Consider the following 9,998-nt stretch of genomic DNA (forward strand, 5'->3'; position numbering starts at 1 on the left):
TATCATATCTTTTTCAAAAATTTGATTTTAATATCTTTTTCAACTAACTATTTGACATTTTGTTTGTTTCTTATCTTTTTCAAAACCCCCTAACAACTTTTCTCTCTAATTTTCGAAAATACCTCCCTCTTTTTCAAAAATTCTTTATTTAATTAATTAATTGTTAATTTTAATTTTATTTCTTATCTTTATTTTTCGAAAATCATTTAACTCTTTTTTAAAATTTATTTTCAAAAATTTCTCCTTCTCTCATATTATTCTATTTATTTATTCATTCACTAACACTTCTCTTCACCTCTCTTCATCTCAATTCACTACCCGTATCCTTACCCTTCTGTTTGGATTCTCCTTTCTTTATCCCCTTTCTTCTTCTACTAACAATAAGGAACCTCTTTACTGTGACATAGAGGATTCCTCTTTCTTTTCTTGTTCTTTTCTTCCCTATATGAGCAGGAACAAGGAAAAAGGCATTCTTGTTGAAGCTGACCCTGAACCTGAAAGGACTCTGAAGAGGAAATTAAGAGAAGCTAAATTACAACAATCCAGAGACAACCTTACTGAAATTTTCGAACCGGAAAAAGACATGGCAGCCAAACCTAACAACAATAATGCAAGGAGGATGCTTGGTGATTATACTACACCTAGTTCCAAGTTTGATGGAAGAAGCATCTCAATCCCTACCATTGGGGCAAACAATTTTGAGCTGAAACCTCAATTAGTTGCTCTAATGCAACAGAACTGCAAGTTTCATGGACTTCTATCTGAAGATCCTTACCAGTTTTTAACTGAGTTCTTGCAGATTTGTGAGACTGTAAAGATGAATGGAGTAGATCCTGAAGTCTACAGGCTCATGCTTTTCCCTTTTGCTATAAGAGACAGAGCTAGAACATGGTTGGACTCACAACCTAAAGATAGCCTGGACTCCTGGGATAAGCTGGTCACGGCCTTCTTGGATAAATTCTTTCCTCCTCAAAAGCTGAGCAAGCTTAGAGTGGATGTTCAGAACTTCAAACAAAAAGATGGTGAATCCCTCTATGAAGCTTGGGAAAGATACAAGCAGATGACCAAAAAGTGTCCTTCTGACATGTTTTCAGAATGGACCATATTAGATATATTCTATTATGGTCTATCTGAATTTTTCAAAATGTCTTGGACCATTTTGCAGGTGGATCCATTCACCTAAAGAAAATGCCTGTAGAAGCTCAAGAACTTATTGACATGGTTGCAAATAACCAGTTCATGTACACTTCTGAGAGGAATTCTGTGAATAATGGGACGCCTCAAAGGAAGGGAGTTCTTGAAATTGATGCTCTGAAAGCCATATTAGCTCAGAACAAAGTGTTGACTCAGCAAGTCAACATGATTTCTCAAAGTCTGAATGGATGGCAAAATGCATCCAACAGTACTAAAGAGGCATCTTCTGAAGAAGAAGCTTATGATCCTGAGAATCCTGCAATGGCAGAGGTAAATTACATAGGTGGACCTTATGGAAACACCTATAATTCATCATGGAAAAATCATCCAAATTTCTCATGGAAGGATCAACAAAAGCCTCAACAAGGCTTTAATAATGGTGGAAGAAATAGGCTCAGCAATATCAAGCCTTATCCATCATCTTCTCAGCAACAGATAGAGAATTATGAACAAAATACCTCTAACTTAGCAAATTTAGTCTCTGATCTGTCTAAGGCCACTTTAAGTTTCATGAATAAAACAAGGTCCTCCATTAGAAATCTAGAGGCACAAGTAGGCCAGCTGAGTAAGAAAATCACTGAAACCCCTCCTAGTACTCTCCCAAGCAATACTAAAGAAAATCCAAAAAAGAGAGTGCAAGGCCATTGATATGATCAATATGGCCGAACCTAGAGAGGAAGGAGAGGACGTGAATCCCAATGAGGAAGACCTCATGGGACATCCCTCAAGCAAGAAGGAGTTCCCTATTGAGGATCCAAAGGAATCTGAGGCTTATATAGAGACAATAGAGATTCCATTAAATCTCCTTCTGCCATTCATGAGCTCTGAAGACTATTCTTCCTCTGAAGAAGATGAAGATGTAACTGGAGAGCAAGTTGCTCAATATCTAGGAGCCATCATGAAGCTAAATGCCAAGTTATTTGGTAATAAGAGGAAGCATGAACAGCTTCTCTCAATGCAGAGTCAAACAGAGCCCCCACGGTCAAACTCTAAGTTTGGTGTTGGGAGGCCACAACCAAACTCTAAGTTTGGTATTGAACCCACACATTCAAACTCTAAGTTTGGTGTTGGGAGGTCCCAACAATGCTCTGAACATCTGTGAAGCTCCATGAGAGCTCACTGTCAAGCTATTGACATTAAAAAAGCGCTTATTGGGAGGCAACCCAATTTTTATTTATCTAATTTTATTTTATTTTCATTGTTCTTTTATGTTTTATTAGGTTCATGATCATGTGGAGTCACGAAAAAAATACTAAAATTAAAAACAGAATCAAAAACAGCAGAAGAAAAATCACACCCTGGAGGAAGGACTTACTGGCATTTAAACGCCAGTAAGGAGCATCTGGCTGGCGTTCAACGCCAGAACAGAGCATGGATCTAGCGCTGAACACCACAAACAAACATGGACCTGGTGTTTAACGCCAGAAACATGCTGCACATGGGCGTTGAACGCCCATAATGAGCATCACTTCGGCGTTTAAACACTAGAATTGTATGCAAAGGCATTCTACATGCCTAATTGGTGCAGGGATGTAAATCCTTGACACTTCAGGATCTGTGGACCCCACAGGATCCCCACTTACCTCACCCTCTCCCTCTCCATTCACGGTCATCCTTTTTGTTTTCCACTCACCACTCACATCTATCCACTCTTCCCCATACACCCACCCACTCCCACCCATATAGCCGAATACACACATCCCTCCATCTCCTCCATATCTTCTTCTTATTCTTCATCTTTTCTTTCTTCTCTTGCTCGAGGGCGAGCAATTTTCTAAGTTTGGTGTGGTAAAAGCATAGCTTTTTTGCTTTTCCATAACCATTGATGGCACCTAAGGCCAGAGAAACCTCAAAAAAAAATAGAGAAAAGGGAAGACAAAAGCTTCCACCTCTGAGTCATGGGAGATAGAAAGACTTATCTAAAGGGTTTATAGCTCAGTGGTAGAACATTTGACTGCAAATCAAGAGATCCCTGAGATACCTCAGGGGATAAATTGTCCTCCACACAACTATTGGGAGCAAATATGGATAAGAGCACCAAAATCACTAGGGATCAAGCAACAGAGGCAAGGAAGAGACATAAAGGAGCCCAAAAAGCTCCATTGGTCCTTCAAAAAGGCGCCACCCTCACTAAGGTGGACTAATTCCTTAACTTCCTTGTTCTTAATTCTCTGTTTTTCGATTTTTATGCTTATTATGTCATCTATATTTGTGTCTCTACTTCATGATCATTAGTGTTTAGTAACTATGTCTTAAAGTTATAAATAAATTCCATGAATCCTTCACCTCTCTTAAAAGAAAAATGTTTCTAATTCAAAAGAACAAGAAGTACATGATTTTCGAATTTATCCTTGAATTTAGTTTAATTATATTGATGTGGTGACAATACTTTTTGTTTTCTGAATGAATGATTGAACAGTGCATATTTTTTATCTTGTTGTTTATGAATGTTAAAATTGTTGGCTTTTGAAAGAATGATGAATAAAGAAAAATGTTATTGACAATCTAAAAAATCATGAAATTGATTCTTCAACAAGAAAAAGCAGTGAAAAAGCAAAAGCTTGCGAAAAAAAAATTTGGCGGAAAAAATAGAAAGAAAAAGAAAAAGCAAGCAGAAAAAGCCAATAGCCCTTAAAACCAAAAGGCAAGGGTAAAAAGGATCCAAGGTTTTGAGCATCAATGGATAGGAGGGCCCAAGGAAATAAAATCCAGGCCTAAGCGGCTAAATCAAGTTTTCCCTGACCATGTGCTTGTGTCATGAAGGCCCAAGTGAAAAGCTTGAGACTGAGTGGTTAAAGTCGTGATCCAAAGCAAAAAGAGTGTGCTTAAGAGCTCTGGACACCTCTAACTAGGGACTCTAGCAAAGCTGAGTCACAATCTGAAAAGGTTCACCCAGTCATGTGTCTGTGGCATTTATGTATCCGATGGTAATACTGGAAAACAAAATGCTTAGGGCCACGGCCAAGACTCATAAAAGTAGCTGTGTTCAAGAATCAACAAACTTAACTAGGAAAATCAATAACACTATCCGAAATTCTAAGTTCCTAGAGAAGCCAATCATTCTAAACTTCAAGGGAGAAAGTGAGATGCCAAAACTGTTCAGAAGCAAAAAGCTACAAGTCCCGCTCATCTAATTAGAATTAATATTCATTGATATTTTGGGATTTATAGTATATTCTCTTCTTTTTATCCTAATTGATTTTTAGTTGCTTGGGGACAAGCAACAATTTAAGTTTGTTGTTGTGATGAGCGGATAATTTATACGATTTTTGGCATTATTTTTAGGTAGTTTTTAGTATGATCTAGTTACTTTTAGGAATGTTTTCATTAGTTTTTATGCTAAATTCACATTTTTGGACTTTACTATGAGTTTGTGTATTTTTTTGTGATTTCAGATATTTTCTAGCTGAAATTGAGGGACCTGAGCAAAACTCTGATAGGAGGCTGACAAAGGACTGCTGATGCTGTTGGAATCTGACCTCCCTGCACTCGAAACGGATTTTCTGGAGCTACAAAACTCCAAATGGCGCGCTCTCCATGGAGTTGGAAAGTAGACATCCAGAGCTTTCCAGCAATATATAATAGTTTATACTTTATTCGTGATTAAATGACGTAAACTGGCGCTCAACGCCAGTTCCATGCTGCATTCTGGAGTCAAACGCCAGAAACACGTCACGAACCAGAGTTGAACGCCCAAAACACGTTACAACTTGGCGTTCAACTCCAAGAGAAGCCTCAGCTCGTGGATAGATCAAGCTCAGCCCAAGCACACACCAAGTGGGCTCCGAAAGTAGATTTATGCATCAATTACTTACTCCTGTAAACCCTAGTAGCTAGTTTAGTATAAATAAGACTTTTTACTAGTGTATTAGTCGTCCTTTTGACCACGTTACATCTTTGGTCTTAGTTTTATTTTATTATTCATCATAGAAGACTATTGATCACGTTTTGGGGGGCTGGCCATTCGGCCATGCCTGGACCTTTCACTTATGTATTTTCAACGGTGGAGTTTCTACACACCATAGATTAAGGGTGTGGAGCTCTGCTGTACCTCAAGTTTTAATGCAATTACTATTATTTTCTATCCAATTCAATTTATTCCTGTTCTAAGATATTCGTTGCACTTCAACTTGATGAATGTGACGATCCGTGACACTTATCATCATTCTCACCTATGAACGTGCGTGATTGACAACCACTTCCGTTCTACCTTAGACCGGGCGTATATCTCTTGGATTCCTTAATCAGAATCTTTGTGGTATAAGCTAGAATTGATGGCGGCATTCATGGGAATCCGGAAAGTCTAACCTTGTCTGTGGTATTCCGAGTAGGATTCCGGGATTGAATGACTGTGACGAGCTTCAAACTCCTGAAGGATGGGCGTTAGTGACAGATGCAAAAGAATCACTGGATTCTATTCCAACCTGATTGAGAACTGACAGATGATTAGCCGTGCTGTGACAGAGCATTTGGACCTTTTTCACTGAGAGGATGGGATGTAGCCATTGACAACAGTGATGCCCTACATACAGCTTGCCATGGAAAGGAGTAAGAAGGATTGGATGAATGTAATAAGAAAGTAGAGATTCGAAAGGAACACAGCACCTCCATACACCTATCTGAAATTCCCACCATTGGATTACATGAGTAGCTTTATCTTTATTTCCTGTTTATTTTATTTATCTTTTAATTATCTAATCCAATCACATTTAAATCATCCTGACTGAGATCTACAAGATGACCATAGATTGCTTCATACCAACAATCTTTGTGGGATCGACCCTTACTCACGTAAAGTATTACTTGGACGACCCAGTGCACTTGCTGGTTAGTTGTGCGGAGTTGTGACTAAGTGTAATTCACGTGTGAGAGCTACCAAACTATTGGAGTCATTATTGATGATCACAATTTCGTCCACCACCAGCCATATGGCTCATAGCTCATTCAGCAATCAGCCATAATTCAATAGCATACACGGCCATTCCGGCTCATAACAAAATAGCACTTCCACCATTCAACATCATCAAAATCATAAAATTGGCATTAAGCCATAAATCACTTTTTCTCAATTCATTTCACTTTGAAATCAAATTTCAACTCTTTTCAGTCTTGGCTTTAAAGATTTCATTTCTCAAGTCATCTTAGGCTCATAAGCCACTCTTACACAAGGTAAGTTTTCCCTTTTTTGAAAACAAAGTCACCCTCAGCATTCTCTTTTCAAAACTTCCAAAACCATGGAAAGTTGAAGATTCATTTTGAAACATTCAAAGTCGTCCATCCAACGATGGAATTTCGTATCAAAAGTTCCTCGGCAGAGTCTCAAGTCTTTAGGGGAGAGTAACATAACTCATTTTGTCAAATTCATTTAAAATCATTAAATCCTTGGCTTTCTGATTTGAGTAACAAAATAGGATCTAAGCCAAACCGAGTCATGTAATCAATTACTCCTTTCAAAGCTATTTCCTTTACTTAAACAAAACCGGCTTCAATTCCACGATTAAATCTGAAGCGTTTCAAACTACCAAGAGTATCATTTTTCTTGTGTTAAACTAGAGTTCAAAAGATACTCTGAAGCTTATTTACAACGTCAAAATAATAAGGTTCATCAATCGAAATCCAAATTCTTTTAAAGTCACCAAAACTCTTCCAAGGGGCAATCTTTATGTTTAATAGAGAAAAACATAAACCCGTTTTACCTTTTAAAATAGCCTCAAGCAAAATTCTCTTTCGAATGACTTACACCCAAGGGCATACTATTTTTATCTTGGAAAATAAGGAGAATCATAATTCTCTTTTCAATAATTCTTCCAAAGCGTAGCTTCATCGCTTTTTCATAATTGTTCTAAGTAAAAATAATAAAAGAAGCCCTGAATTCACAATCCTCCAAGTAAATTGGAACGGCATTAAACTCATAATTTTCCCAGATAACATTTCAAATAAAGACTCAGATTTTATAAAAATTTTGGCAGCATCTCCCCTAAAACTTGGACTTTCCCACCCAGTTCGGGTCCCAACTAAACCGATCCACAATCCTTTTCAACAGCTCAAAACCAAAAATCAATTCAAAAGCAAGCTAAATCCAACAATCATCCCATTTTCATATCTCAAGGAAACCATTTCAAAATCAAATCAATATCAACCGATTTAACTCATTTTCAAAGGTTTAAAGAAACGATTTAGCAACAAATCATTTGTCAAAACCAAGTCAATTAAAGTAAATCAGGCTAAATCCAAAAGAGAATTCGATATTTCACATTATCAAGAAAATCAACTCAATCCAAATCAATTCTCAACGGATTAAACACGATCTCAAATCTTTAAAAGAATCAACTTGAAATCATTTCGTTTCATAAAACCGAACAACAAACCAACCAACAAACGTTCATAATCAATCGAGATAAATCAAACCATACATAAGGCCAATACATTCACCAAACACACATTTTCTCACATCAGTATCCATATATAATAATTCTAATATACAAAATATAGTTTTTTGGAAAGCGCCCCTACCTCAAAACGCAAAACCACAGCGCAACGCCTCACAGCGTCCTTTTTGCCTCAACCCGAAATTACCGGCAATCAAAACCTCGGCTCTGCTTGCTCTCTCAAAAGCAGAAACAGCTACAAGCGGCATAAACAAACCGGATTCTAACCCCTAAAACCATTAACATTACAAATACTTTATTGCATAGAACAGAACACTAACATAGAGCTTTCAAAAACAGATATACTCACCGAATTAACAAAATGAAGCAGCTGAAATTTTGAGCCGGCCCCGCAACAGCTCTGGCGACGGCCAGAAACTCCGGTGGATCAACTATAAAAACTGCGCAGCATCAAAACCTTCTCAAAATCCAAAATGACCGAAACCACAAATTAAAACCCTTACCGGCAGAGTTTTTCGACGACGGCAACAAAGTTTTTCCAGTGGCCAGAGGTGCAGCGGCCATGGCTGACGGTGATGCGAGCTCCATCAATGGCTGCTTGGACCACAGGAACCCAGGCAGCGGTGATGGCAACCACCAAATCGGCACTCACAGCACGACAGCAGTGGAAAAAGGTCCCCCTTCGCGCATCCCCCTCTCTGTGCACGAGGATGCGATGGTGGCCGCGCGGCTCCTCTGCAGTGACGGCAACCACTCCCTCGTTTGGCGCGGCAACAGCTTCTGACGGCAATGGAAGTTCCGGTGGCATCGCGGGTGGCTTTCCCCCCTCTCTCCCGTCGTGTCGTCTCTCTCTCCTCAGGTTTCTCCGACAACAGCGGCGCGAACATCGGCGACCACCATGGGTGGGAGCAGCTCCTTCGACGGCGAGGAACAAGGACCCAACAGCGACGGCAATCGGCGGCTCTTCCCCCTTCGCGGCCCTCTTCTCCATCTGTCTCTCTCTCTGTGTTTCGTGCGGTGTTGGCAGAAGCTCGGCAGGACCACGGCAGCGCGAGATTGGCACCGGCGATGCGTGGCAGGCTCGACGGCTTGGTGGGGACACGCAGCTGGCGGCAGTGAGGATGAGCAGCGGTGACCAGTTGAGCGGAAGCTTCCTTACTCTCCTCTGCCGCAACTTAGCCTCTCTCTCTCTCTCTCTCTCTCTCTCTCTCTCTTATTTCGTTCCTTTCTTTCCTGGAAGGGAAAAGGGAAAATCGTGTGTGCTACTGCTTTGCGGGGGAAGGGGATTTCAGCAGTAGCTGGGTATGGGGCAAAAGGGAACCGGGTCGGATAACGGGTCGCTGGGTTAGGGTTTCATTATTTTGAAAATTAGGGTTATGGGTGATTTGGTAGTTTCGAAAAAAATCAAGAATAATATAATAATTGAAACCTAAATTAAAACCAACACTACTTGTATATAGAAAATACTAGTTGCTCATTAATTTTACAAATTATTTTCAATAAAATGCCCAAATCAAATAATTAGAAATAATATAATTAATTTCTTCATTTTCTAAAATAGCAGTATTAATATATTAAAACATTAATTATTTAGTCCAAATCATATAAAATCCTTATTATTTCACAACTACCAACTTTATGATTTAAATATAGAAAATAATTCAATAATTATAAAATTAGATAATAATCATAACTTATCTCAAATTGAATAAATCAAAACTTGCGTTAATTATCTTTAATAAAATAATTTCTGAAATTAAGGCTATAAATAACTATATGATTTGAGACTTGATCATAATAAGACTTTTCAAAAGTTTTGGGTCTCACAGCTTGAGATTATCTATTAAATATATTAAGCCGTTGGATCCTAGGTTTCAGAATCTTCATAGCAAAATAAAAAATGACCAACGATATTGGCCATTTTTTAAAAATGCTATAGGAGCAATTGATGGTATTCATATCCCATGTGTAGTTAGCCCAAGTGATCAACCCAAATTTATGGGAAAAAATGATATCCAACACAAAATATAATTGTTGTATGTGATTGGGACATGTGTTTTAGTTTTGTTTTACCTGGATGGAAAGGCACTATGCATGATACTCGTGTATTTGAATTTGCTATTATAACTCCTACCATGAATTTTCCGCATCCTCCTTCAGGTTAATTTTTATCATTTTCTTACAAATAAGTTATATTTACTTGGTTATCATGTAACTAATTTTATTGTTCATTAGGTAAATATTATTTAGCACATGCCAGTTATCCAACACCGAAAGGATATATTAATCCATATAAATGTGAGAGCTATCATCTTGCAGATTTTAGGCGTTCTTCTGGATTTACAAATTATAATGAAGTGTTTAACTATTATCACTCAAGTTTAAGATGCACAATAGAAAGGACTTTTGGAGTGT

The 9,998-nt window shown here is 38.3% G+C and overlaps 1 non-coding gene across 1 annotated transcript; it reads right to left on the bottom strand.

The window, feature by feature from the left end:
- Positions 1-982: 982 nt before the first annotated feature.
- LOC112799212 (small nucleolar RNA R71) lies at positions 983-1,086 on the bottom strand. Its single transcript, XR_003200788.1, has one exon. It is a non-coding gene; the product is annotated as a small nucleolar RNA R71 (small nucleolar RNA).
- Positions 1,087-9,998: the final 8,912 nt, after the last annotated feature.

Source organism: Arachis hypogaea, chromosome 4, assembly GCF_003086295.3.
Source record: "Arachis hypogaea cultivar Tifrunner chromosome 4, arahy.Tifrunner.gnm2.J5K5, whole genome shotgun sequence".
NCBI lineage: Eukaryota > Viridiplantae > Streptophyta > Magnoliopsida > Fabales > Fabaceae > Arachis > Arachis hypogaea.